Below are 23,244 nucleotides of genomic sequence, written 5' to 3' on the forward strand. Positions count from 1 at the left end.
CAACAAAGTCAGTTTGTAACATATATTACTATATATATAAAATAGGTTATCTGTTACCTCTGTATGAAATATACCAACTGGCTGTAGAAAAATCTATATTTAAAAAAAAATATTAAATATTATGTAGGAAATTTTATGATTCCAAAGGAATTCATTTTTAGAGTTTTGAAAAGCTGTAAATATGTTACTTAAGTTGAAATAAATGTTGTCTTTGTTAATTTGACTTATTATTTTACTTTAAATCGTTGACATATATATACACCCTAGAGAATTTGAAAGGTGATGGATTGGCTTTTCGTATGGTATGCAACATGTGGCAGTGATATCTTTGGAAGGGAAGCTATTGAGGGAAATTTCAGAAAGTTAAGGTTTTTTAAAGAAATTGGATGGCAACACTGATTCCCAAATATTGCTCAATAACTTCTCTTTCAAAGACACCACTGCTACATATTGCATACCGTTGAAAAGACCATATCAACATCTTTCAAAAGCCGCTATGTCTTACTTTTGTAGAATAACTACAGGATGAGCAATATGCAATATAAAGTCAAAATGGTTCACAACCTGTAGCTCTCAAACCGTTAAGATTAGGACCTATGTTCATATGAACTTTTTTGCTTAAAATCACCCATACTACCATTTCCCAAAATATTGCCCCTTCCTCCCGGGACACCCTATATATATATATATATATATATATATATATATATATATATATATATATATATATATATATATATATATATATATATCAGATAATATCTCTTTAAATATGGCGAAAAAGTATATAAAATGCCTCCTTTCCTCCACTCTTAAAACAGAAATTCTCAAAAACGCTGGGACACGTGTTTGTTTATTTGTAATGATGAGGTCATGTACCGAGTTTCATTTTCTAAACGTAGGCTCGTGAGATACTGAAGTTGATGCATAAATTATGTCTCTCCGCTCGCCCCCTTAGGATATGTATTTTAACCCTGGATTGGTATACATCTCTGATGTCACACTGTCGTATAGGTATGAGCGCCGTGCTTACAACAATTTTTCTATCTTTTTGGTATTGTTATTAACTTCTTCCAACCACAGTACAGTATTTACAGAAAGATATGAGAACCATTAATAATGCAAGACAAACGTATTTTTAAAAATATTACTTTGTTTTTTTAATGTTTTGATTATGAGAAATGGTGTTATCATATATTTACAATCTCAAAAAGTCACTTAAGTTTTTACAAACTGTGATATTGAGTAAGTAGCACATCTCACAAAAAAAAAAAAAAAAAAAAGGAGAGGCCGCGGTGGCTTAGTGGTAGAGCGTTCACCTCTGGTGTGTGGGGTCCAGGATTCAATCCCAGCTCCCGCCAAGTGAATCTTTGTGGTGGACAAACCCCGTGTGCGTGGGTCTTCTCAGGCTTTTCCCGTTTTCTCCCACATTCTTCATTCCACCATTTCATTCATTTCTCATCAACACCGTCTCCTATAGCCTAGCCGGCATAAGCGTGGGACGTAAAACTGAAACATTTCATTTCATTTCAAAAAAATTAGTCAACATAACGTACGGTAGTCCACTTTTGTTTGAGAAAACCGAATAGTTGTTTTTCTTATTAAATATACTCAGATTCCATTTTAAAGACAGATATAATTTTTATATCTTACAAACACAAGTAGTTTTAATGTTTTAGAAAATACTACTTCCGTTATATTGACCAAATGGTTTTCTCTGTATCAAGAAGGAGACATATTTGTAGTTAAACACAGTGAATATCTCAATAATGCTAACAAACGCTTTGTTGCTACATATAAGAAAACAACAGTCACCCACTTAGGCGCAATTACATATTGAAATCTTAATTTAAAACACTGGCGTCTCTGGCATGTAAAATTTGGGGGGGGGCATCAAAGAAAGTGATTTAAATAGTACTGCCTAGCCCAATCTGTTTACTATTTCCATTTGATACGTTTCTGCTTACTTTCACGAACCCACTAAGGTATATCAAAAACTCTGTTATGGTCGTTTCAAAGCCTGAATATTACATTCCAAATAAATATAATTATTATTGTTTATATGTTATTCTGTCGTTAGTAAATAAATTAAATTAGAAAAACGTACTGAATATTTTGTACTTCAAAATGCTGGGGGACGCGCCCCCCTCGTCCCCCGCCAGAGACGCCCGTGGTTTAAAACACAGCACTTAAACCCGTTGAAAATGACACAATATATCTCATTGACTTTATCTAACCATGCTAGGATTTCCTTTTGATACGGTACTCATATCACATGAAAGTGCAAAATTACATAAGTGTAAAAAGAATAATAAACTGTGAGTCTAGAAAAAAAATATTCTCGCCGTTAGTATAAGTGTGAGCGCCACGCTCATATTTACGACATGCGATTTTAACAATGCTTGATCTTCAACTGGCCTGGTTGCGTCACCACAGTAGCTACATCCGTCAACTACAGAAAGTACAAAAGACAGCTAGAAATAATTTCACAATGCTGCTATTAGTAATATATGAGAAATGAACGAGTTTTTCAGCAAGTGAGGGCCGCACTCATCCGTATACCAATCCACGATTAATAAAGTTGACACGATAAAAAAAAAAAAAAAAGTTCGAGGTAGGTGCTGGTAACTATATTTCAAAATACATTTCAAACAAGTTCAGTGTTTTCTCCGTAATTCGATTACACACAACATAATTTTTTAAGGAGCTGGGTTTACCAAAACCCCTTTACATATGAGTGGCTCGGGCGAACACAATGGTAAGTGCCATTTCTGGTGAAATTGAGTTAAGTTGAGTTGATTTTGAGTTTAACGTCCCGTTCCGCAGCGAGACTATATGAGACGTGGACCTACTGATTAACGTGGAATCCGAACCACATGAGCTCCCGCGGGGAATCGAACCCAAAGGCGCGTACGCTAACCGCTTAGCCAGGAAGGACCTCCCTGGATTATTGAAATGAAATGAAATCTTTGAGTTTTACGTCCCACGGTTATGCCGGTTAGGCTAAAGGAGACGGTGATGATGAGTAATGAATGAAATGGTGGAATGAAGAAAGTGGGAGGAAACGGGAGAACCCCGAGAAAACCCACGCACACGGTGTTTGTCCACCACAAAGTTCACTTGGCGGGGGCTGGGATCGAACCCAGGACCCCAAGTACCAGAGGTGAACGCTCTACCACTGAGCCACCGCGGCCCCCCCTGGATTATTGAGTTATTAGATGGAATGGGTTGGGACTGAACCATAGAACAGTATGTAGGTAGTTTAGTTACGAAAATGTACCTACAGATGGCAGGGTAAGCTTGTTTGATACGTGTCATTGTATTAAATTATATGCGAATGTTGAACCTTCTTTCCCAGTTTACTCGAAATTTACAAAATTTAGCATACCATTATGTATCCCCGAGCCGCTTACAGAGCCACCAGTTATAGACTACACAAAAACTAATATTGTTGAATCATCACCAAATTTTGTGAGGATGTAGAGGCTGAAAAGTTGGGAAAGAAGTTCTTCGATGGAGGCGACATCAAAACCGGAAGAGGTAGAAATTAACCTATTCCAGGTTTTACATTGACTACTATAGAGCAAAAAACGACAATAGAGCGAGAAGCGATTTTCTGTAATCGATTAAGCGTTCGAAAAATACTTTTCATCTCCATTCTTAACTTTCTACTAAACCAAAAGTTTTTTTTTTTAAATCTGTTTCTAACGTTGATTGTATAGAGTAAAAACGGTAATAGATAGCGAAAACCAATTTTCTACAATTAATTAATCATACCAAGAATATATTCCATCTCCACTCTGATCTCTTCATTAAAACTGAGAGTGCCAGAAAATCCACTACTTTCAGTTTTAATATTACTTGTTATAGAGTAAAAATGGTAATCTTCTATATAAATAAAAATGAAATTGACTATGTTTGTGACTTAATAACTCTTGAACCACCAGACCGATCTCGATCAAATTTTCAACATAGATGAGGTTCGGAAATGGGTTGATTTTTATCATTTCACTTTGACGGTGCAACTTAGGAGAGGGTTAGGAGGGAAGATACATTTTTTTTAAAAAAATGATCGAAAATGACCGATATTAGTGTAGAATCCATAGTTTTCGGGGTCGCTGAAACGAACAGTGACACTTTCGATGCCGTTTAAATCCAAACGCAACCCTCATTAGTACTTCTAAGGGCGGGGGTGGTAACATATAAAAATAATTGAAAATGACCGATATTCGTGTCGAATTCATAGTTTTTGAGGGCCCTAAGTTGATTGGTGACAGTGTTGTTGCCGTTTATGTCATCGGCGGAGCTAGGAATTGTCTGCTGGGGGCAGTGGGGGTAGACCTTTTGGTCGGCCTCGGAGGTCTTAGTATGTGGCCATCTTGTAGGTGGCATTTTCATTTTTGTCAAAACGTTGGGGGGCAATGCCCCCATGCCTCCCATAACTCTGCCCATGGTTTATGTCCAAAATGAAACGTATTTTCCCCGTGCCAAAAACAGGCATTCTGCTAATGGATAAAAAGAAGCAGTTTTCTGCAAAGAATTCAGCGTCCGAAGGGTATATTCCACATCCACTCTAATCTGTCTACTGAAACCGTACGTGTTAGAAATCTACTACAACTTTTGGTTTCAATATTAACTGAGGAAACATTATGACATATGAGTATGCGGATCTAGAAAATTAACACTTTTAAAAATTCACTGTCAATCTATGATCTACTGAAATTGTAGTCTCTTGTGAGCAATTTCTTCTAACAATGCATTTGCGTTAGAAGCCTGGCGGAAAGCAAATAGATAAGGGAATTGTGTAATGGGTTGACAGTCCTATAATCTAGAACTGAGATGCTGGATAAGAAAACCATTATGTAAGTACAAAATATGGGTGTGGGGAAGAATGGAGCGAATTAGCTGAGTCGAGCGGTAAACGAATGAGAGGGTGTTACAAATGAAGGGGACAAAAGCACAATTTTAGATATTATTAAAAACAGGAAGAGAAACTGGTTTGGACATTGGATAAGAAGGAACTGTATCATGAGAGGGGGACATGCTTGAGGGTATGGCGGCAGGAAAGAGAGGGAGGGAGCGAAGGAGACTACAATTAATGGACGATATCAAAACAGAGAAATCGTACGTGAAGACGAAGAAGTTAGTGGAAGACCGTGGAGCATAGAAGCTTCTCAGTTGCAGCAAGTGACCTAGCAATAATGGCAGAATACCTATGATGATGATGATGATGTAAGTACGAACAGGGGCCTATTTCCCGAAACTACTAGTCTTGTAATACTATCGTAGAAGTTTTCAAAATCAAACCTTTTACAGTTGTATGCATCATAAAATCAAGACAGAATCATTGGACTAGTATTTATAAATGATTTCTGCTATTATTCTAGTATTTCTACATGACGATATTCTACGACTTGCGAGAAACATATTATAAAACTAGTAGTTTTGAGAAAAAGGCCCCAGTTAATGCTCTCTGGCACTTCAAAGCAAAGGTGTAACTAAGCAAATCATCACAACGTGAATTTAGGCTAAATATGAAATAAATAAAGGGCCTAAAAGCCGTAATTGTAATATACATATATAGGCAAAACTAGCATGAGATACACAATGTGGTTATTCTTATGTGTTATTTTCATTAATTTCATAAACTTAACCTTAGGATTACTAAGTCTGTATCTGATACTTCTAATATTAAGAAAAAAAAGGGGAAAGGGTTATCAAATTTGACCTGCCTTTTTCAAGTGATTATTTTATCATATCTGTTAAATTTAATTTTAAAATTTAAAGTAAACTAATAACAGAAACCTTTGAGGTAGTTCTACTTTACATTTATCATAAACTAACTGAGTACCCTATCTTCGCAAGGGGAGGATAAGGTTTATGCAATATATCATATTGAAAGATAAAGAAGCGAGTGAAATAAATAAATAAATTAAGGAAGTACAACTGCTATTAATATCAACGAAGCATATAAATAACAAACCTGTAAATGTTAGTGTAATAAATGAATGAATAAATAAATAAAGAATACCAACGCCTTTGGCGTTGTCTCTCTCAATTCTCCACCCCGCATAATTCGGAAAAAAGGGCTTCGTAGGCGATTAGACCTCGTGGAAATCTATCTATGTATAACAATTTGAGACTCTGGAGCACTTTCTTCTATCTGAAAAGCTGCTGATGACATACGGACAGACAGATACATATATTATTTTATTATTATTACAGGTGGTTACATATATGACATTATAAAAGGAAGGGCATGTGTTATCTTACAATCCGAAATTCGTTTTTTTTTTTCTTAGCATGTTTTCCCATCCACTTTTAGAATTAAATTTATCACGCTCTTGTAAGCTTCAGGATTTAGAAATAAAATGAAATGAAATAATTAAATTTAACATTCTACGATTATGCCTTTTAGGTTAAAGGAGACGATGGTTAAGGCAAGTGAATGATAATGAAAGAATTGATGGAATGATAATGTAGGAGGAAACGAGAGTACCCCGAGTAAACCTACGGACAAAATTTTGTCCACACAAACTTACTTGGCCGGGGATTGAACCAGGGACTCCACGTTCCAGAGGTAAGTGTTCTACCACTGAGCCACCTTCTCCTTAGGATTTAGTTGAGAGACAGAAGTAACACACAAACTTTAAAAAAATAATAAATAAATAAATAAATAATGATAGTAAAATAAATATAGGTTTTGGGATTTTTTTTTGGCAAAAACAAAGATAGATTACACTGATACGAACGGGAGTCAATTCTGCCTTCAGAAAATGATTTTTTAAAATAAAACTTAAAAAAAAACTAAAACACATGATACTATAATATAAAATTAACAAAGAAAACATTACATTCTGTTCTTAAAAATGTAAAAAAAAAAAATGTAAAAAGCCCTTAGGAAACACATTATCTTGCAATTGAAAACTTAAATGCTATTGCAAAAATGCCCCTCCCATGATATTTCTAGGGTTAATACAAAGTCACCAAATAAGAAAATCCATTATTTACTAAATTGTGAAGTATATACATCTTGCAGCAATTTCAAAATACAATTTTCAGGTACTCACTCACTTTGTTTACTTCTATTCAAAAAGGATTCGAGCATTTCATATACAAGAATGATGATTGATTACCACGATGAGATCCGGGATGAACGCGGAATGTTCGAATGATGAAGATAGGACAATACGCCATAATGTAATTTTGTTGGTACCATCCTTTTAAGAGTTTTCTAGCTGCTTGACTGTATCATTCTATTTTGCATAACATAAAACTTTGTGTCGCTTATTCTCATTTCGGAGCTAAGGTAACTTAAAAGTACAAAATCAAAATCGAGCCAAAGTTAAAAAACTTAAGTTAATAATATTGTGTTACAGTTTCGCCAGTATGTTAATAGATAATATGTCTGATGAAGGTAATGATATATTTCCGGAATTGCAACACAAGGTTATTATGATAATATGTTTTTACTTTGGTCGGATTTTACTCAAAATAAAACTTGTAACTTTACGTAAATTCTTTTTCGTAATAATAATAATAATAATAATAATAATAATAATAATAATAATAATAATAATAATAATAATAATAATAATAATAATAATAAAAGACACATCTAGCAGTTCTTGTTATATAAGTAATGACAATTATACGAGCTCCTTTCTTGTGGCTTGGAATGATGCTACATCAAGATGTCTGCTGAAATTTACTTGGATATTTTCAGTATTTCCAGTCTGGCTAGAAAAATTTCCAGTATATTACGATGAACTGAAAAAAAGGTGTGTGTCACATACGATTGAATGATGTGATATTTAACAGTTTGTAAAACATGTTGAAAAAAATAATCTTCGTCAATATTCAAACAGAAAGATGCTCAGAAACTAATGGGCCAAAATCGAAGAAACAGGAAAAAAAAAAAAAGACTATAGGTCATTGTCGTAGGATATTTTAGTTTAACACCTCCAATTAAATATCAAAATCTTATACAAACAACTCACTCAAATATAACATTCCACGATGATCCCGATATTGCTGCAAAAAATGCATGTGATGAAGAACAATCAGTTTTAATCAAAACTAGTTATCTAAGTTTTAAAACAGTAGTTAAATTAAAACAGCCAAAATGGATATATGTTTGCAGATCAGAAAACAGAATAGGGTCACGAACATACTATTGGAATATCATGGATAAAAATAAGTCTAGACCTTGTAGTATTATACATACATGAGCTAGATATAAAAGAATTCTACTTTATCGTTTGCTATTGAATACTGCTTTAACGTCATATAAATTACATCAAGTAAGTGAATCAGAAAAAAAATTATGCTGGTGCTAGAAAGATATCAGACTAATAGATCATATAAGGGCCGCGGTGGCTCAGTGGCAGAGCGTTTACCTCTGGTGCTTTTGGTCCTTGGTTTGATCCCAGCTCGCGCCAGTGAGCTTTATGGTGGACAAACACCGTGTACGTTAGTTTTCTTGGGGTTTTCCTGTTTCCTCCCACTTTCGTCATTCCATCATTTCCTTCATTTCTCATCATCCCCGTCTTCTTTAGCCTAGACGGCACAACCGTGGGACGTAAAACTTAACGATTATTAATAGATTATATAATATTTGCTCGTGAGAAAACTGGAAAAGAAAGAAATACATGTTAGATAAACTTTACAGGCAATTGGGATATGGATCTCACTAAACCAAAATAAATCTGATAAAGTATTTAGCAAAAGGGCTCATGAAAACAATCATCAAGACATAACTTCAATATACACTATATATAAATATATAGAAACAAATAATTTTCTCAGACATGTCAGTAAATTCACATAGGGAAACTATTGGAAAATCAGCATAAAAAAATAATAGCATAATTATTATGGCTATCATTTAGAGATGTCAAATCAAGACCTAGCAATTTAATTATATTCTGCTGAGGATTTTTACTGGACAATAGAAATCATTAAAATATGAATGAAAGACTACAGTGTGACAAGAAATAACCCGTACGAATGTTCGTTACCGTACATTTATTAAACTGAAAGAATTTAGCGAAACAACACGTAATACAAAGAGAAAGGGTATTCAGGAACAACATGTTCCGTCGGTTTCGAAGTGGCAGCCCTTGGCGGCGATAGAGACGTCCAAACGTGCTTTCAAATGTTCGGCGATGGGCCGCAGGTCCTAGGACAACAATCGGTTCCACTCACGACGCAGGGATTGCTTCAGTCGCCCCAATCTTTTGTGGCGTGTAGTGCATGCCCTGGCCTCCAAAATCGATCATACACTGCAGTCCATGGGGTTGAAATTCGGCGAGTAGGGCGGCCATTCCGCAGACCAGATGAAATCCAGAAAATGGGTCCTGCACCAGTCTTTCGTCCGTTTCATTCTCTGGGGCGTAGCGGAGTCCTTTTGGAAAGTCCATTCTGTATCGCTGAAGTATCACGATACACGGAAGTACCACGGTCTCGAGAATGTCGCGTCGGTACACCTCGTGGTTGATCTTCACCCTTGACCCACGAACACCGGAGGAGTATTGTCGCTTGCGCAAATTGCGGCCCGGACCATGACCGACTGGAGGTGTTTGACGATGGCTGAGGTGCCGGAAGCCTCTGCAGACCAGGTCCTGTCCTTTTGGTGGTTGTGCATCTGCTCCACGGCGAACAGTCTCTTCGGTGAAGAGAATGCGCTTCTATCGCTGACCTGCTGCCCGGTGCTTGAGAAAGCGGCATCGTTCGAATCGTACGCGCTTGTTTTGTCCGTGAGCAGCTGAACTTTTTAGAGTTTGTAGCCTTAAAGTTGAGCTCCCTTTTCGGTATTTGCCGCACCGATTTGCGATTGATCCCTGTCTCACGAGCAATTTTTCTCACGGAGACCCTTGGATTTCGTTGCGCTCGCTTTTAGATGATCTTGTGGTTTTCGGACGTGTTGATGGTGCGCTTTCTTCCTCTTCTGGGACGGTCGCCTTCATGGCCGAGCTCCTGAAATCGCGAACTGCGTCTGAGACTGTCGTTTTTGGAACACTCTTATTGACGCTTTCTTTGACGAAACAGTTCCAACGTTGCCCTGCTTTTGGTTGTCATTTTAAAACAAAAAATGAATTTCTCGTGCGGAAGTCGTAAAAAATATGTACAGGTACACAAGAATCCAACAAAACAACACTTATTTGGCTACAGGACACTACATTCCCGGCAGGCAGGCACGTAACCAGGATTTCGTGAAGAGGGGGTCCGTGAAATGAAATACTGTGATCATCACACCAGGGGCTCGATCATTCTAAACTATTTTACTGAAACATATATTGGTTTGTTTAGCCAGGATTTCGTAACGGGGGAAAGGGGGCGTGATATGAAATTCTGAAGGCTCAGGAGCTTGATCAATGTGAACTACTTTACTATCAACATATTGGTTTGTTAGGACAATAAAATGAGGATATGTTGGTAAGTATTTTAATAATAAACTATGAAGAAATTGCGATAAATAATAGAATAAAAAAAAGTATTGAAAAAGATTTTACAATATTTACGTTCCTTTCTTGGATACAGCAACTATCGGACTTGGAATTGCTCTTCAAAGGACTAAGAAAACACGATTTTAGAGCAAGCCCGAACAAGACCCACCTATTATACTCAGAATTGGATGTCTTAGGATTCACAGTTAGTGGCAAGGATATCAAAATTTCACCCAAAATTGCCAATAAAATACGAAATTTTAAGAAACCTACCTCTAAACGGACCCTGAACAGTTTTCTAGGACTGTGCTCTTATTTGAGGGTGCATATCAAAAATTTTACGGAAAAGGTGGAACCATTTCAAATTCTTTTAGACAAGAATTCAAAATTTAAATGGACAACTCACCATGACGAGCTATTTCAGAAACTTAAGATGGATATTATTCAGGCACCATCTTTGTTTCATTTCGATCCATCATTGGAAATCCGAGCGTATTCAGATGCATCCTCAACCTCAGCAGGTGCAAGTTTGGCGTGTTATAACACCAAAACTAATCAGAAACCTGTTGTTTCCTACTGTAGTCGTCGTTTTACCAAAAGCGAACGACGGGCCTCAACATGGCAGAAAGAGCTATATGCATATTCTTTGAAATTTTCGATATTTTTTACTGAATAGAAAATTTAAGTTATTTATAGACGCTAAATGCTTGGCTTCGCTGAACACCCAGTCTGGCAAAGTCGGAAAATTTACTCGCTACAAGATATTCTTAGCAGATTATAATTTTGAAATTCACCACATTAAAAGTCAACAGCATCCTGCAGATATTTTTAGTCGCTTAGAAGACAAGCAAGACATACAGCTGGACGAAAATCAAGAAGTTGATAACTTTTCGGACACAGAAGACGCTAAAGTCTTTGCTTCTCTTTCATTGGAGCACACCTTTCAAATTGACCAGTCCATGACGTTACCCAATTTAGCGGATGAACAAAGAAAGGACCCTTCATTTTCAGACCTCATCCCTGTTTTGGAAAATAAAGAACCTAATTAATTGTCTACACCCCGTCCCGCGAAATATTTTTCTCTTAAAAGCGGACTGTAATATAGAACTCAGAAACATCCTCAATTAGGATTACTATATTTACTTTGTATACCAAAATCTTTGCTAAGCAAATTGTTTGATGCTATCCATAACAACCCAATGGTACATCATTTTGGATATACTAAGACATACCAGTCGGCACTCAGAAAATATTATTTTCCTAACATGAAAGCTTACATAGCAAACAGAATAAGGACATGCAATCTTTGCCAAAAACTTAAGAAGTTACCAGCCAAGCCGGAGGGCCAATTGTTCCATCATCCCCCTACTCTTATTGCTACTGCCTGGCAGTACGATTCAATTGGGAAAATGCCAGTCGGACAAAGGAATTTCAAACACACACTAGTTGCTATTGAAATGGCCACACGATTTTGTGTGACCAAGATTGTAGACAACATTACAGCTGAAGAAATTGAACAATTTCTTATATATGAAATTATTCTTAAATACGGAGCTTTTTCATACCTGTATTTGGATAGACCTCTGTACATAATGCTAAGAGATTGTAGAACCTAGCAAAGTTCTGCAACTTTGAATTTAAATTTTGTGTAGCATATGATCATAAAACTCTAGGTGTAGTGGAAACATTCCACAGAATCATACAGAACGTTCTTAAATTTTTTGTACATGAAAATCGAAACCATTGGCCAAAACTAATCCCGTATATAACATTTTCAATTAATACATTCGTCCAAGCTGGAACCAAGTATTGAAGTTTTTTTTCTTATGCACGGATACGAACCTGGGGCCATCTCTGATATTGCTCTTGCATCCACTCCGACGCTATGCTCCGACAAAGAACACTTGAATGCAATACGTGCAATTGTTCAGGACAATCTAGCTGCAAGTTATAACAAACAGAAGTATTATGATCTTAAACATAAACAGACTAATTTTGACAAGAGCCAGAAAGTACTTGTATTTTTCCCCAATCGTCAGATTGGAATACCAGAAAGTTTCTCATCTAGATTTGTCAGACCTCTTGAAATTATCGAAAGAGTTAATCCTAATCTTTATAAGGTCAGATTTCCTGATTAATATCGTTAACCCATACAGGAGATTTCAGTAGACAGTATTAAATCGTATTATGAAGATATAGACGATACTCAGCCAGAGGATAAATAGCAATTTTTTTCTACACGAGCAAAGACAATTAAAACGAAAAAAATATATATAATAGCAAAGGCAGAACGCAAGATACACGATAGGATCTGAAATATCTCATCTTTTATATATCTCTTCTTTCAATTGACAGCCCGAAAAGAGAAGAAGAAGAAAACGAAATAAACGCATCTAAATTATTTAACTCAATTGGCAAAGAACATTGCATAGCATAAAAGCATTTCAATCATTCTCACTTCTTAAATAAAAAAAGTAAAAGTATTCACCTAGGAAGAAGAAACACGAAGACAAGCATTCAGACAGATAAAAACACTTTTCATTGCGATACAAATATTTCATCTTTATTTTACAAAAAGCTGATTCATTTACTCTGGAACTGAATGAAAGAATGTTGAATTTGCATTTCCGCTTGTAAAGGCAACTGATCTTTACAAGGACAGCTAACCTATAATTTTACAATTCCTCGATATTTTTTCTCTTTCCACTGTGAACTACATATTGTCATCGACATTATGCAACATAAATATTATACAGGATATTCCAAAAGTCATGACCACTGTTACATTATACAGGATATCCAGGAATTCAGGACCATCATTATCATCATCATTGCCATTTAAAATTGGATTATTTTATTGAAATACTAGCAGCGTTCACCCCGCTTCGCTGCGGTCACCCCGGAACGCAATAAACTTTGTTACTTAGATAATTTTTACTTTTTCGCTTTCAAGTAAAACCATAGAAGATTGCAGTAAATCTTAACATTATATCGCCTGTCATTTATGTTAACCCGCCCCGCTTCGCTGCGGTCATCCCGGAAGTTTTCGCTTTCAAGTAAAACCATAGTAGATTGCAGTAAATGTTAACATTATATCGCCTGTCATTTATGTTAACCCGTCGAGTGACACGGTCATGCGGGTTGCATATAAATACGTTTATTTTTACCTATGATGAACTAACAAAGCATTTGTACGTTATGGACACTTGAATGGTCAATTATCTCAAGACACTGGTAATTAAAAATTAAAGTGATATGATAAAAACCATCTAGGGTCCAAATCCTAATAACCCCCCAAAAATAAAAGAAATTGGTTCAGCCGTATTAGCGTGGTGAGGGAACAAAGGATTTGTACGTTCTCTTTTATATATAAGATATATATCTTCAGTGCAAATATATTAGAAATTTTACACCTTGTACAGGGTGACCAAGAAATCATGCCGTTCGTATCACGAACTTTCCAATATCAATTATCTTTATATCCCTGTGATAATCACAACTTTTTGGTATTTGTAAGTCTTATTATTTTATACATACTATATCTTCGCCTTCGCTCGGTACCAAAAACATCTAAAAGATCTCGTTTAGATATATCTCCTCCAATTCCAATGGACACATTTAATACCATTCGTACGACTAAAGAGTAACCGACTTTACAGACACCAACACCCCTCACCATAAGGAGCTAATATATGTATATTAACGCCAAAGCTTAAGACAGCCCAACTTCGAGGGAAATGAAGTGACATATAATATGCACCAATCCTGCCTGTGATTAGGGAATAACTATTAGTGTTTTCTTCCACTGCCTTATTAGTGTTCCAAAAAGTGAAATTTTGTCAGTGTTATTAGTGTTTTTAGTGATTTGTGTGTGTGTGTGTGTGTGATCCCTCAGTATTGCCAACTCCCACAAGAAGAAAATAGCCCTTCGGCTTATGTTTTAAACAAGCCAGGGGGTGTAATGTCCCACGTGATGTAGTGTATAAACAATTCCATACGCCAGTATTTACAAACACCACCTCGTGCTTTGGCAAGAGGATTCCACACCAGATGGATCTACAATCACCTGCAGACGACGTTTTGTGGCCCCTCCCACGAAGCAGAAGAGGACAACGGAGCAGCAGCGCCACCGCCACCTAAGGAACCCTATAAATTGGCTGGACGACGGCAATTCTGTACCAGTTTTCTGGTGATCTTCCTACTGTTTGCCACGGAACATTAGGCGTAACCTAACCCAAGGCCTCTAGTCTGCTATGGGACTACGTCTATCCTATCTCCTGGCTTAGCTTGCTACGGGGCTCTGTCTGGGAATCCTAACTTCAGCCGCTTAGCCTGTTACGGGGCTCTGTTGGCCACTTAACCATCCCTCTGCTTGCCACGGAGCGTAGGGTCCCTAACTCCATTCTGCTTAGCCTGCTACGGGGATCTGTAGAGATCCTGTCTGCGACCTTGCGGTCAAATACTACATGTAACTAACCTTGAAACTTGAGGAGACTATTTGTACAGTATTTTGTAAAATACTTTTTATAGTAGAAATTTATAATAAAAGTCGGTAGTGGTAGTCGATTCCGGACGCTTTTTTTTATTAACGCTCTATCTATAACCTGTATGGGACAAAAGTTTTACTTTATCATGTCTTGTTTCTTTGACATGTTTGTATATAGTGTTATTCTCTCTGTTAAGTCTCACATCTTTCCTATCTTGCTTTACTCTTACTTTAAGCTTTTTCCTTGTTTCTCCAATGTATGTCATATTACAATTTTTACACTTCACTTCATACTACTACTCCTTCATTTTTTTCATTTATGTTTTTGTTTAAATTTTTCATTTTCTTAACCACTTCCATAATTCTACGTCCTCCTTTCCTATATGTGTTCACATCATCTTTTCTTAAGTATCTCTGTCATTTCTGTGTCAAGATGGATGAAGTTATATTCAACTTGTCTTAGACAGAGTTTGAACATTTTATTTCTTGAATTTTATTGAATTACTGTGAATATTTTCACTCATTACAAAATACATTGGAAAGATAGGGAAAATATAGTTCTATTTATTTGTGATAATGAAACATTTACTTTTACTTCAATGATATGGGATTATATGAAGGGTAAGGGGAAAAAAGAAGGAATGTCACAAAACTATTTTCGAGAAAACGGCGTTTTAATATTGAACCCGCGTACAAAATGACTAGGGTTAGTCAAATCTTTTGCGCCTTTTAACATGGACATTTCTTATCTACGCATACATGGCATATACAGTCAGATAGTACCAAGCGTCACCAACAGATAGGACAAAGCACCCGTTAAAGCACACACATGGACATTTCTTGTTTTTTAACTTACCCTTTATATATAAAAATTCAGATCACAGCAACATTTTCAATTAGGAATACCATCCATTACATACAGTTAAGAAGATCTCTTGTGAACCTGGCCAGCTGACAGCTTCTTCTTCCTACCTGATTGCAAGTAGTGTCACCAACTGTAGCTGCGTGATAGGCCTATTCCAATATCTATATTTATTGCCACGATTTCAGCAGCAACTATCACTCACATAAATTATTATACATCTCAAAGAAATCTCTCCTACAACGGGAAATCATTGGATTTAAGCTTACTTTAGTGACACATACATGAATAAAGGTGATTAGACAAGGCACAGGGATCACTGACATGTGGAATGCTTTCTGATTCGCAGATGCCTTTCTCTGAAGGAGGAAATATGCTCAACAACAACAACACGTATGACTTTTAGCTGTGAGGGAGGGAGTCCTACTGTCAAGATATTCCACGGATCCTATTTGTTTGTTTTTGTTTTTATTTTTATTCATTTTGTATGTGTGCTTCATGTTCAGTGAAGTTTCAATATTCGACGGAAAATTAGTGGATCCAATGTTTTCCTTACTAATGACAACGGTCATACGAAGGTCTAGAACTGGTGTGTGCTTTCGGAACAGTATTCCAAACGAAATGCTTGTCACTACAAGATGTATATTGAATAGTAATCGCCAAGCATAAGTTCCCTTTAGCCAGGGTCATCATGTCAAAATTATCGAATGTCAGACATTCTTCAGTAAAAGCCTGACTTTTCAGTACAAAAAAGAGGACTTATAACTTTTGAAAACAGCTTCTTTTTCTCCCTTATGATTGTATTAAGAGTGTTGAAGCTGTTTCGTTTTGAACAGGAAAATTCTCTTTCAATCGCTGTATAGGCTTTCTTCGATTCTAAAACAGGGCGGTGCCAAATGTCAGATTAGTTTTAATACAGTAAGCTCTTATATCAGATCGTCACTTAGGTACTCTATTCATGTCACATGTCATATTGGTTTTCTGTTGAGTTGTCTCGTTTTGCAAATAAAAATAAAAATGAACACACTCTTCATTTATACTGAGATATCCGACCGAGCGCAGTATTATGTGAAAACAGAATGAACTTAATGGTCACATAAATGAACGTTGATTATGCACATTTCAAGACAGAATAAATCACACATACATATATTTAAATAATTGAAAGAATTTGTATGTTGAAATATGCAATAGATTCTCTTGTTTCATAGAACACAGTTTAAAGCCTGCCTAAACACAGTTTTAAGTTTTGTTTAAACAAGCAAGTTCTCTTTTTATAGCAGAATGGTTGACACGTACTCCCAACATACGTGATCCTCAGTTTAATATCCGGTGGAGCATACGGACTTTGGAAGAAGTTACCAATACTTCAAGTCACATTGAGATATTAGATTCTTATTTTATATTTTCGAAGTTGCATGAATTAGTGATAATTTCAATGGGTGAACCATGGAGGGAATTCTAATTCCCAAAAAGCTACGTAATGTTTCTCGGTACATGCCTCTGACTATGCACAAAGTGAGTTATTAGTATTTTCTTAGTACTATTTTCTCCTTCCTCCAGATATAATGTAGGTTGTAATCTCAGAGTTTGTATTATTGCTGACAAGGATGTATCTGTACAGTCGCGCAAGCATAGTGTGCTTGGCACTTGCTCGGTGAGCTGCATAGCAGTTTCTCAAGAATTCTTCAGTACTGTGTAAGTTCATTGTATTTAATTTCAAATACATATGTAGTTTCAAAGTATGAATCTATACCAATTTATTTTGTAGAAGCACAGTAGTTCATATTCAAATCAAGGGTACTGGCATGGGAACACTTATAGTACCCTCATACGCCAACTTACCCGTGAGGCGTCTGGATGAACAAATATAACGCTCACTACAACACCTACTTTTCCCTTTGGCTTCGATTTACAGACGATATTTTCCTAATATTTACCCTCAACTAACCAGTACTGAAAGTTTTGCTACAATTCCTAAGTTACAAGTGCACATTCAAATTCACTTGGTCTTTCTTCAACCATGCACTCACTTTCTTTTTCGCGGACGACTGATTTATGGAAGTCTTGAGTTTGACTTATACACCAAACTTACCAACAGTGTTCATTACCTCAACTTCACCTCAAGAACTTCAACTATCAATAGACCAAATATTTCCTATAGTATTCCTTGGTCAATCGGGAAACTAATTTGTTTTTGCATTTCCTCATTCAACAACTACGGTTAAATACTCTTGCTAGCTCTCTCCAATTGAGAAAGTGTCCACTCAACTTAATCAGCAAACAGTTCAGTCGTACAGAGAACATCATCGATAAAGAAAGGCAGTGAAAAGCATAACATTATTTATTCTATATGAGTCCCATTCCAGCTTCTATACTCTGCAGAAACTTACTAATCTTGTGTACCCAACATTCATTTGAAATAAAAAGATTTTTCCGGACCATCACAAAATCATTTACCAAAAGCCCACCAACATCCACACTCTCATTACTAATGCTAGTTGGCGTGGGAGACCCGAGTTCGATTCCCGGCGGGATCTCATGTGGTTCGGATTTCACGTTAATCAGTAGATCTCGTCTCATATAGCCTCGCTGCTGAAAGGGGCATTAAACTCAAAATCAACTCAACTCAACTCAACTCAACTAAAGCTAGTCTCTTGAAAGATTTCGCACATTCCTAGAAGAAATGAGAAAACTAAGAGAATAAATTTGTTCCATATTCTAGATCAATTTCATAGTCTAACATATCAGCACACTTCCACCATTCCAGTTGCTGCGATTTATTGTTTTGTTTATACCCTGAAGTGCACTCACTATCCGTTGTTGTAAGCTAATTAAACCAAAACTTCTCTTTCAATTCGTAACAATGACCGATACTTGCAAATTGCTCGAATTTTCCATCTACGTACTTGTCTCACAATGCATAGCCAATCACGACACTACATTAGACCAAATCTTTCAAAGTAGTACCCTTAAAATTCATTCTCTAGACGTTTCCATTGGTATCAGAAAGAGATGAGAAGTCCTTTAATATTATCATTCTGACCGCAAAATGTCACTCTGGTCTTAACCACCTGTAATACTCTGCCACATGACACTAACTCAATTTCTCATATATTATTTTTTTTAACCTTTCCTTTTCTTTTTACCTTTCCCAATTTCATTTTATTTATATTTCTTGCAATTATATTTGTAACATTTTTATTCTATATTATTTTCATCGTTTTCATATTATTATTATTTGTTTTATTATTCATTTGTTAATTTCGTTGTAACTTTATTTGTTGTATTTTCTGAATTGTCATTCTTTATGTGCTTTAATGAATACATTTTTTCGCTTTATTTATTATTTCATTTCTCTCCCGCATTCTTTCCAATTCAACTGTTTCATTAATTTTATCTTACTCCATTAAACTCGATCAATGTACAGTCTGGTAACAGTGTTATGCAACCTGTGCTGCAAGATGGTGCGTACTTGGACGCTCCACAGCTATTTACCTGTTCTTTAAGTTTTCTTCTATGACTCCCGCTTGCTTTCTGACGAAGTATTTAGCGAAAGTGCTATAAGTTTTCTTCCTTACGTCTTTTGCTTGCTATGCATTTCTATTTCATAGAGTTTTCTCTTAACTTCTTATTCAAAGATCAACAAAATAAGTTATTTCTTATTTAAATGTTTCTTTCGGCATTCCTACTCTTTCGTTGTTTTAAAATCACGTTCACATTTTATGTCTTATCTAATAACTCCCAAGATATAAAAGTAGAAACAAAATGCACAAATGCAGGGATTAAAAAAACTTGCTATTAAGATCTAAAGCTGAAATCTCAAAATACTATTACTCGGGTAAACTAGTATTGCCAATGAATCGAGAAACTTTTCGGCACGAGAAGAGACAAGTCTCAAATCGACAAGTACATTTTCAAATTCGAGATGATACAGAAACAACCGAGACTCGTTGGCAACACTAGTTCACTCAAGTTAAATCCTCAAAATACTATTACTTGGATGAACTAGTATTGTCAACGAAACGAGAAACTTCTCGGCAACGTAGTTTCAAATTCAAGACAATACAGAAACATCCGAGATTTATGAGCAATACTAATTCACACATCCGAGACTTATAAGCAATACTAGTTCACCCAAGTTTTCGATGAGGAAGATGCCCACATTAGACAAAATTTACAGAAAAGTCGGAATGTTAAGGAATGATGGTGATCTGACCTAGAACACACCTTTTCATTACAGTAAACAAAGAACAGGAATGAACATGAATTGTACCTCAAATGTTGTGTACGGGTTCGGGTTCAATCCCAGTTCCCGTGAAGTGAACTTTGTGATGTACAAACATCGTGTGTGCGTGGGTAACGTTTATGTTTCTATTCCATTAGTTTTTTCTTCTCATTCAAAGATCCACAAGGGGGCGCGGTGGCTCAGTGGTAGAGCGTTCACCTCCGGTGCTTGGGGTCTCTGGTTCGATCCCAGCTCGCGCCGTGTGGACTTTGTGGTGGACAAACATCGTGCTCGTGGGTTTTCTCGGGGTTCTCCCGTTTCCTCCCACTTTATTCATTCCACCGTTTCACTCATCTCTCATCATCACCGTCTCCTTTAGCCTAACCGGCATAATCGTAGGACGTAAAACTTAAAGATTTCATTTTCATTTTTTCAAAGATCCACAAGATAGGTTATTTCTTATTTAAGTGCTTCTTTCGGCTTTCATACTCTATCATTGTTTTTAAATCACGTTCACATTTTATGAGAACTACAAAACCAACAACAAAAGATGGTTATAAAATGAATTAAAAGTGCGGATTTCCCACACTAATTTCCTCGTTCAACTGTGGTTATTTACTGAATTCTGCAGCAGACATGCCCAATGTTTCTTCCTGACATATTTCCGAAGTTGCGATCTCTTTCTGAAGTTGGTTAGCAATCTTTTCAGGTGAGCACTCAGAAATTTTTGTTTGGAAAGATGGTTCAGCACTACAAGCCAATACATCTATGTGGTATTGAACGGGCATTATTCTGCACCCGAAAAAACGATAAGTAATAGTAAAATACTTCCACCTTTATTTTCAGAAAAAAAAGGGAGAAATAGATTGTTTTCATAAAAAGAAGAGTACAGATGAAGTGTAAGATCAAAATTTCATGTTGCATCAATCATTTTCCTGTTAAACAAGTATAATTTTGTTGATAAAGTGTACAAGTATGTTGAGTTAGGAAGTTCTGGTTGGGCCCGAACCCAGTGAATTGCCGTGGGTGCGCTCCTGGCAACCTCTTCCGCGCTAAGAAACGATTACATGTTATTCTTGTGCAGATCACATCTTTGCAAATAGTACCCAATGTAACCCACTAACATTTTGAATCAGGTCCAGTTGGGACAAAATTTTCTAGAAGAGAGCCTGGACATGCCAATTTTGGTTGCTAAACATGGGCCCATGCTCGCCAAGTATTAGTAATTTTAAGCATTACCTCATTAGCCATTAAAATAATGATAATTTTGGGCAATATCTCATTAGCCATACTGTTTACTGTCGTCTTGGTATTATCACAATGGAAAGCTTGCTGACAGTATTCGTAACTTTTTGTAAAAGAGTGATGAGTATTCACAATTTAATTTTTTAACGCTCATGATGGGCCAATGGTTGAGTCCCAATAGTAGATTGGCAGCAGCCAGCCCCAAAATGTAGAAAGAGGGGCAGTAGAATTTAGGAGAGAACCAATTCAATCATATTACAGTTCATCACCATATTTTAGTTCATTTGCAAGCCTACCGTGAAAATTTTATTGGCGCTCGGCATCCCCTGTAGATACGGGCCTGGGTAGAGTGATCACCTCTGGTGCTTGGGGTTCCTGCCTCAATCCGAGTTCATGTTAATAGGGAATTGTGGTAAACAAAAAACTGTGAACATTGGTTCTCCTGCTTACTTCTACTTTGTTCATTCCGCCATTTCATTTATTATTATCAGCGATCCCACAAGACGTTAAACTAAAAAACAATCTTTGTTCCGGAGGGGAAAAGGATACTTCAGAGAGCAAAGTTCCATTCTGAAAGAAACATTGACTCCAACCTCTTTTCTATTCTCGTTATCTCTCATAATGTTTTGCCTTCTTTATTAATTATGAAAAAGTATTATGGTCAAAATTTGCAAATAAGTCAATATTATTATTTACCAAAATTCAACCAAATAAGTGTACAAAATTGTCCATTGTTCCATCAAGATTCTTCCATAGGAAAGAGCCCGTTGCAAAATAAGTGTACAGAGGTCAATATTAGGCAGCAGTTACATAGATATCTCGTTCCATGGAAGATCACATTTTATGTCTTATCTAATAACTACCGATATATAAAAGTAGAAACAAAATGTACAAATGCAGGGGGTTGAAAGACTTCCTAGGAAGATCTAGAGGTGAAACCTCAAAATACTATTAGTCTGGTAAACTAGTTTTGCCAATGAATCGAGAAACTTCTCGGTACGAAAAGAGAGACAATTCTCAAATCGATAAGCACATTTTCAAATTCGAGATGATACAGAAACATCTGAGACTCGTAGACAACACTAGTTCACTCAAGTTGAAACCTCAAAATACTATTACTTGGGAGAACTAGTATTGCCAACGAAACGAAAAACTTCTCGGTACGAAAAGAGAGACAAGTCTCGAATCGACAAGTACATTTTTAAATTCGAGAACAGAGATACAATTTATCATTTTACATTTATTTGAAATAGCATAACTTATATGAGACCACTTTTAAGACAAATGGGAAAAATTCACACACACACACACACACACAACTAATAATAATGTGATGCTGTATTTTTTATTTTTATGTTTGTTATTTTTCTAAAGCAATTATGTCAGGTTAGAAGAACATGTATCTTTTTTTTATCACGTGTATTGTTCTTCTACTCACAAATTCATATTCACATTGTCCTTCTATCACCTATTATTTTTTCGTCATTCACTTGTCTTAATCATGTGTCTTTTTACCGAGAAAGGGCATATTTGTGAGACGTATCTTTATTACTCCGGGGGTCTTTACATGATGTACAAACCTATTACATTTTAGGTTTGAGGAGTGTGGTGGCTCAGTGGTAGAGGATTTACAACCAGTATTTCATTTTTCAAATGCTGAAGCTTCTTGGTATGCATCCTGTACAAAGCAAGTGCCTTGTAAATCCCTGAATATTATTAACTGGCTTCAAGAAGGAATAAAGATTCGCAGCTCTTTCTCATGAAAGAAAAAGGAAAACGAAAACAAACAAAAAAAACTCTGATTTTCAATAAACCTATTTGCTGATTTCCTCTGAAAATGTTGGAACTTAATGCCGCTCCGTGCCTCAGACTTCTCATTCATCACACCTTCAGTTAATTACTCTCAAAAAAATGAAAAAAAGAAAAAACAGTTCTAACGAGTTCAGAATTTGCTAGATTCACGTTTCTCCAGGGC

This window comes from Thermobia domestica, chromosome 14, assembly GCF_964235325.1.
Source record: "Thermobia domestica chromosome 14, izTheDome1.hap1.1, whole genome shotgun sequence".
NCBI classification, from domain to species: domain Eukaryota; kingdom Metazoa; phylum Arthropoda; class Insecta; order Zygentoma; family Lepismatidae; genus Thermobia; species Thermobia domestica.